This window comes from Anoplophora glabripennis, unplaced genomic scaffold (assembly GCF_000390285.2).
Source record: "Anoplophora glabripennis isolate ALB-LARVAE unplaced genomic scaffold, Agla_2.0 scaffold271, whole genome shotgun sequence".
Classification (NCBI taxonomy): domain Eukaryota; kingdom Metazoa; phylum Arthropoda; class Insecta; order Coleoptera; family Cerambycidae; genus Anoplophora; species Anoplophora glabripennis.
The window spans coordinates 247,408-256,060 of NW_019416359.1; positions in this window are offsets into that span (position 1 = coordinate 247,408).

The window sequence follows — 8,653 nt, forward strand, 5'->3', positions numbered from 1 at the left end:
TTCATGATTCAGACTCTTAATTGTTTTTATTTATTTATAACCTTTATTTACATTAGTCCACAGAGTAGTTGCTTCCCGCAGTTACATCAGTTGGGAATCTTGTCTGCGAGGTTAGATATTTTTTGGATATCTAGATTTCTGGTCTTATTTAATGAAATATTTATACTTATTCAAAGTTGGTGGAGCCGGGAGCTGAGCGAGCTGAAGAAGGCCAGGATATCGTCCAACAAGGCAAAAACGATTGGGCAGAACTTTTCAAAAAATTGATCAGGAGAAAACAAAGGGATGCATTGAGAGCCTACTGCGAGGAGATTGAGGACTACTTGCTGGCTGCCAGGCTATGTAAGATCCCTGCAAATGAGAAAGATCATGATTTGGATGTATCAATTAGAGATACAAAAGCGATATATAAGGGATAGTGTGCTAATGGATAGACAGCCACATCCTAAACCAACACACATACACTCCTGGGCGATCTGTCGATACTGCCCTTCACCAGGTGGTATAATATAATCGAGAAATCCATAGTATAATATCGACCCCACTACACTGATTAGTGGAAAATTCGAAGAGATCCTTTGCCAAAGAATGAAACAGCCTTAAAAACTATTGAAAATGGTGTGAGGACCATGCTCCGTCTGTCAACACCAAGAAGATGGAAATCGTTCTTTTCACAAGGAAGAGAAAACTGGGGCCAATAGAGGCACCAACTCTCCTCAATACTGCGTTAAGCTTTGCATCGGGCGTGAAATACCTAGGAGTCACTCTCGATGCAAAGTTAACATGGAATCTTCATTTTGAAAGGAGACTAAAAAGGGCGTCATATCCTATGAGCAGCGCCGCAGGACCGTTAGTAAAATCTGGGGAATGGATGGCACTGTCATTGTCAAACCAATCTATGGAGCTGTCGTCTGGTGGCCGAAAGTCTTGCAGACCACAGCTAAACAAAAGCTCAGCCAGGTACAAAGCATTGCCTGTCTGAGCATAACTGTAGCTATGCGAACAACACTCACCATAGCAATGGAGGTAATGCTGTGTCGGTCGCCTCTAGATAACTATCTAAGGGAAGTGGCCTTGACAACCATGCTTCGCCTCAAGAACGTTGGTTTCAAACCGGATGTAGGATGTGAGTTAGGAGTCACCTATGGAATGCGATCGTCCAGGAAGATGCCCCTTCTGTAGGTAGACACTGACAGTATTTCTCCCCAGTTTGCGTTTGTCAGGCCCTATACAGTACTCATTAGGAGACAGGAGAAGACCACCGGCCGGCGAGGATGTAATTAACGTATTCACAGACGTATCAAAAAGGAAGGTTGTGCTTTCAATTTGCCAAGGAGTTCCTAGAATACCCTAGCAAGGATACAGCCAAAAAATACCTGACACAGTTGGCTAATGAAACACCTTCACCTCATGAGGCAGTGTAAAACACCTTTTCGTAGGGGTTGTAAACAGGAAGACGAAACACACATGTGCTATGTGAATACGCTGCCGTCTCGTCAACAAGATAACCCGTGTTGGGAGAACGTTGGCCTTCTATGACCTATATTAGAGAGGTCCCCCTGAACAACTTCATCACCTTTTTCTCTTTAATAGGCTGGTTAACGGCTCAGATGGACTGATCTCCTAATGGGAAAAGTACAAGGGGCCCAATGGGGTCTAAGTGCTGCAACTTCTAACCTACCCTCCCCACAATTCCAGATTCCAGACATCGTTTCCTGCGCAGCGCCAGTCCAGCGCCAGCAGTAGTGATAGTGAAAGAATACAATAATGTCGCCGTAATGGTCCATTCGTAGCGTTGTTTTTAGTTTTATGATGGCCTTGTGTGCCATTTTTATTTCCAATGACAGTAATTGTGTAAGTGCGTTTGTTGGTTCTGTTTAGTATCGTTCTAAATAAAATAATAAATATATAATTTAAGTGCTCCCTTTAGGTAATAAAATTTTAAAGTTAATTTTGTTTTTCATTTGTATTTGTTATTTTTAAAATCGATTTGTGTTCTTGACTTAATCCACACATTTGAATTAGTATCTCATGAATTTGATACGAAATTACTTAATTACAAGTCAGATAACCAATCACGCAGTTTTAAAGTTAATAATTTTTGAGAATTCATAAGAAAAACAACTTTATGGTTGAATAACATTTTGATACTTCTATTATTTAAAGTAAACCAATAAAATATGTCTTTATAAATAAATAAGCATCAATGCTCAATTTAAAATATGTACCTTACTTAATTCTTTATAAAAATATAAATTTTTATTTCCATAATAGGTAGTCAGACATCCTCAGACTGTGCTGAGGATAGCATCTTGTCCAATCTGAAACATACCGCGGGATATCTGGAGGTATGCTGATTTGTAACATAAGATATCCCTGGTAGAGATGTTTTAAAATCTTATGAGCTTTGACCTTCATATGCGCAGAAACATAATTCCGACCGTCGCCTAAATTATTCTACGTCCTAAAAACATTACACCTATTATTCACAGTCTCTCTCGAGCTCTAGCGTAAACAAGCCTTTGATCCGATTACAAATATCATAATAAAATGCCCTATTCTTTATTATTTTAATTTAAACAATAAAAATATATATAACGAACGTTCGCCAGTTGACTTTATTGATGCCCGAGCGCCTTAGTTCATNGTGAAAGAATACAATAATGTCGCCGTAATGGTCCATTCGTAGCGTTGTTTTTAGTTTTATGATGGCCTTGTGTGCCATTTTTATTTCCAATGACAGTAATTGTGTAAGTGCGTTTGTTGGTTCTGTTTAGTATCGTTCTAAATAAAATAATAAATATATAATTTAAGTGCTCCCTTTAGGTAATAAAATTTTAAAGTTAATTTTGTTTTTCATTTGTATTTGTTATTTTTAAAATCGATTTGTGTTCTTGAATTAATCCACACATTTGAATTAGTATCTCATGAATTTGATACGAAATTACTTAATTACAAGTTAGATAACCAATCACGCAGTTTTAAAGTTAATAATTTTTGAGAATTCATAAGAAAAACAACTTTATGGTTGACTAACATTTTGATACTTCTATTATTTAAAGTAAACCAATAAAATATGTCTTTATAAATAAATAAGCATCAATGCTCAATTTAAAATATGTACCTTACTTAATTCTTTATAAAAATATAAATTTTTATTTCCATAATAGGTAGTCAGACATCCTCAGACTGTGCTGAGGATAGCATCTTGTCCAATCTGAAACATACCGCGGGATATCTGGAGGTATGCTGATTTGTAACATAAGATATCCCTGGTAGAGATGTTTTAAAATCTTATGAGCTTTGACCTTCATATGCGCAGAAACATAATTCCGACCGTCGCCTAAATTATTCTACGTCCTAAAAACATTACACCTATTATTCACAGTCTCTCTCGAGCTCTAGCGTAAACAAGCCTTTGATCCGATTACAAATATCATAATAAAATGCCCTATTCTTTATTATTTTCATTTAAACAATAAAAATATATTTAACGACCGTTCGCCAGTTGACTTTATTGATGCCCGAGCGCCTTAGTTCATTTCTGGTTGTAATGAGGCACGTGGTCTAATTCTGAGTCAATGTTTTCACAACGTGCTTATTGGAAAAAATATGCGGATACGCCACGCCTTTCGCGCATTTCGCGGCTCATGAGATATTAAAAGACCTCTACGTCCTTTGGACATTGTCAGAACCGTACATTGATAAAAATCCCAAAATGCCCCTGGATACAAGAACTAGGGCAAAATTTTCATTCCGAAAAATTTTTCATATAATTGAAAAGCGCAGTAAGACTTTTCCCAGAAAATATATGAAGAGTCTTTTCCTCATACTTAGTTATTTTAGAAATCAATTTAATTGAAGAAAATCTGTATCTGTATTTGTCTTACATAAGTACATATCGACAACTTGCCAACAATTTCAGGGATGTAAATTGCCGTCACAGTTGGCAGCGCCTTGTCAGCGTGTTCAAGGAATGGCTGAAGACCTAATCATTCTAAGCCCACATAAATTGTGTCTGTCAATGACGTCCTTTTCAAATATCAATGTTAGGCGCTCTCTCATTTATCCAAAAAGTAAATTAGAAGAGGTAATATGATGATACCTAATTCAAAATATATTTAATTTCAAATTCAGCCAAGTAATAATTGTATTTATTCTGTATATGGAGAAATGGAGAAATACTTATTAAATTATCTATTCGATTTCTTTGGTAATTAGTTTTTAATATGCCCCTTTGTTCTTCCCTTAACATTGTCACAGTAAACATCTTTTAGTAGCATATACATTTTTTTTATTTTCTATAACTATTTTATGTCAATAAAGTACATTTGTCTCATCTCATTTTGTGCAAACCGAAAATCTGTTTTTAACGATTACAATTAGATGATAAAATTTTTCTGTTGTACCTACAAACAAGTCAGTTGATGTTATCTTTTTGACATCGTAATGGTCAGTAATTTATAAAATCAGTTGCACTTTTATTTCATGTAAATTGATATAATTAATACTTATTGTGTCAAGCGTGTTTTACCACCAGATGTCGAAAGACTCTTAATATTTATAGGAAGTGTGTTGAAATTGATGAACTTTACTGGTAAATATAAGTTTTTTGAACAGGCAGTTGGTAAGACTTTCCAAATAATGTGTCAAAAAATTACACCTTTAATTCAAAGGAAACGTTGACGTAAACATTTAAAAAATAGAACTTAGCCTGTCCCATCATGTTTTAACACACCAGTTGTTACCAAATTTATCTATTACCAAGTTTATCGCAGCCAAATACATGCCATGTAAGTAGGGTTACCAGATCTATTTCATGACAGACCCGGAGAAATTGATGCAATTGCAATCAGACAAATCGATATCTAAAGAAAAAGGACACAATCAGGAAATATATACTTTGTCGGGGAAATGAAAGGGCTTTGTATAATTGATGTTTAAAAAAAACAGAAAATGTGGAAAAAATCACGATTTTCCCGCAACAAACAAAACCCGGAGAAATGACATGTTAATCCGGAGCCCGAAGATGTACCATCAAAACCCGAAAATTCCGGGTCAAACTCGGAGATCTGGCAAGCCTATGCTTAATGTCATTTCATTCATTATTTGAAACACATATCGATGTACTCTTTAATTTCATCCACTGCCTAAAAATTTTGGATTATTGCAGTTTTCAATATTAGCATTATTTTGTATCAGAAAAAATTAATTAAACCAAAAATAATTTTAATAATTTCTGAATACTTACTTTTCATTGGAAAGTAAAAAATTCTTATTGTACTAAAAATAACTGACTGCATAGCAATAATCGTTTTCCAAAATCGTATTAATACAGGGTGGTAATAAAAAATATATAGAGCAAATTTTTGGAATTGATTATTTTAATTAAAAAAAAAATCAAGACTCACGATTTTTCTTAAAACGGTTCCCAAGGGTTATGAACCTTCAAAGAGTGGATGTGAAATCATATTGAAAATAAAAACTTTAAACCTGGTTATATGTAAAATTTTGTTAAAAAGTAATATGTGGTGCTGGACTTATAAGGGACATGAAGGATTTCCTCTTATTTTTCCATATAATGTTAAAAGGGTAATGATCAGAAGTCCAAAATAAAATTTTAGATATTTTACGCAGCGGAGCAAATATGAAAATTATAATATACTGAAGCTTTGCACATATTAACTTTTATTTTTACAGAAGGTAATAAAGGCAATAGATTTAATCTTTCCAGAGTCATGTGTTTCTAATTATTAAGAGATTAGAGCAAAGTAACTAACTTTTATCTACAAATCCTTCATTGGCGTAGTTAGAAGTCATAATACCTTTATCCAAAAATCAAACATTTTCATTAGTATATTCATCTTTAAAAAAAGCAAACAAAAAACAATTTATGTTTAACTATACCCATAAGAGTAAATAAATAAGAGGCTTTTTTTGGATAGGCCGGACGGAACATGCATTCACTGAGCCCATCTCACGTTGGTGCAGCAAAACATTGTCCTTTATAGAAATTATTAAACAGAAATCCGCAACCCCAGATCGAATCTGTATTTCCAATCTTTCAATCAACAGAAATAGAATGCGTTGTGCGTTGACTGAAATTTCAATCAATGTAGATTGTTTGATGTTTGAGGTTATTTATCTTCAGGAATACAGGTAGGTTGCCGCGTTTTATGCATTAATAAATTTGTTTTGTTTTAGATTAATATAATAAGGGATTTATTGAATCAATCGTTTGAACTGCCTTACTGTTTTTTATTCGCTTTTTTAATCCAAAATGAGTATCTGGTAGAACTAAACGTCAATGTAGTGCTCCAAATTGCAAAAGCATTTCTTACTATATGAATATAGAAATAAAAAAGTTTTTTCAGAATTACAAAAGACAGACAATTACTGTGGATAGAATCAGAAAATGATGTAATTCAGAATTTACTCCGACAAACACATCATTATTTTTGGAAGACCATTTTGAGTAAAAAATGTTTAAAAAACAGTGATAGGAAGTGCTGTGCCAACATTATTTTTAGGATCAACTACAAGTTCACGTACTAATTGTAATAATATCACCTCGGAAGCCTCGGATAGTATCCAACATTCAGCAAAACAATTTGTTAATGTAACATAACAGAATTTTCATAGTACGAGCTGTCGAACTTCAATTTAGGATGATTTTTCCCCTCCACCTTTTAAAAAACCGAAATGCATATGTTTAAAATTGTTATTTGCTATAAGTAGTATAAGTGTAGTATATTACATCGTACTGATGAAAACCAATTACTTCGAAACAAATGTATCTAACCATAATTTTTGTCAAGTCACTGTGCAATGCATTTTACATAAAGGCAGGTAAATAATTCTTTCAAATTCTTTAAAATTTGCAGTTTTTAATGGTTATTTCTTTAAAAAATAATAATTACAAGTTTCCCTGTACATTTTTTTGATACTTAAATATTTTCGAATACATAACAAAATGAATTTGTATATTTGCCACACATTTAAGTATCACTGCTTTAACTTTTTCATTTAACCAAGTAATAACTAAAGTGTTTCATAAGTAACGGGTCATGGAACAGCTGTTAACGGTTCACGTTAATTTCAATGTATAAACTATTAATAACTGTTTTGCCATCTATTACTTATGAAACACTTTTTATTCTTTGTGTATTTTATTACATTTAAATTTACCGCTATTATGGTGCAGCGTCATCTATTAGATAGCAGAATTAATGGTTACTCTAATTGCGTTTTCCAATGCAGTTTCCTTAATTATTTTATGGTTGTGGTTTCCGAGTGTGTCGTTTGCTGCACCAGCTACAGATGGCAGTACTATGCCGCTGCTGTCGACAGAATACACAGAATAAAACCCTCTTATTTAGTTACTCATATGGCTATACCTTAATAAACACAAAACTTGTGTGGGAGTGTTTACAAATGCTGACTGAACTGACAACCAATAATACAGTTAGACTGTGTTGGGTGCTAGGACATAAAGGCATTCACAGAGATGAGAAAGAATATTACCTTACTAGAAAGGAGTCTGAAATACAGTTCGTTGGTCCAGAATCCTCTATGGCACATCTCCCAGTGTGGTTAGGGGGGCTCTGGGCAAATGGACTGAGAAAGAACATAGAAAACACTGGGCTTATCGAGTGTCTTCTGCAGAAAAGAACGAATGAGTTGCTGAGGAACTGAGAAGAGTGTCGGCAAGGAAGCTTTTGGACTTTCTAAAAAGGACAAAACTACTTGCTGAATAGGACTGAACCATAATCTATTTTAATTCCGTTTTTATTAGAAACTAAATCTATCGTGGCCTTTGTGTATATTTAATTTTGTTTGATATTTTTTAGACATGAAATAGAATTGGGTTTAGGTATGGGAACTACACTAAACAAAGCTGTGAGTAGGTTTTTTGGGACCAAACGCAAACCTTGATCTAGTGGAACTTTTGCCAGTGCTTTGGAAGATGGAATTAATCATTGTAGATCAAAAAAGGGCGCTTTTAATAGCAGCAATACTCAATATGTATTTTATTCGTCCAAGGATGGACAGAAAAAGAAATAAAATGTGCACTGAAAGAAATCCACCAAGTGAGGAGCTTTGCTAAGATATTTTAGCTACAGTAGGTAAAATTTTTGCTCTCACAGAAAAAAATTCATGCTGCCACAAGTAAATACGTTTTGCTGAAACGTGTTTGCTACCACAACAAAGAAAAGTCTTGTGGCTATATGATAGTTCAGTTGAAATTTTATTTTAGTCGACTGTCTATCTGTCCCAAGTGAGTTGCTTTGCTCGGGTAAGTGAATGCACTTTTTTAGAATTGATCCAATTGGGGTTAGTCAGTCCTTATTTGTAGCAAATTAGGGCTCACTTACTGTAACTGAGGCCTCACTTAATAATTTCTAGTGATGGGACTACTCGAATGAAAATTATCGATTATATCGATTATGAAAATCTCTCGAGATATCTCGAGTGATCATATAAATTCATTCGATTATTCTTAGACGAATGACAGTGGCCACAGCATTACTTACTAACGTCAATTGTCACTCGTCATCACCGAATAACGCAAACGCGCTGCTCGAACGAGAGCGCAGGTGTTTCGATTATTCCAATAACGCTCTAACGAGATACAAAACCTCGAGATAAGACG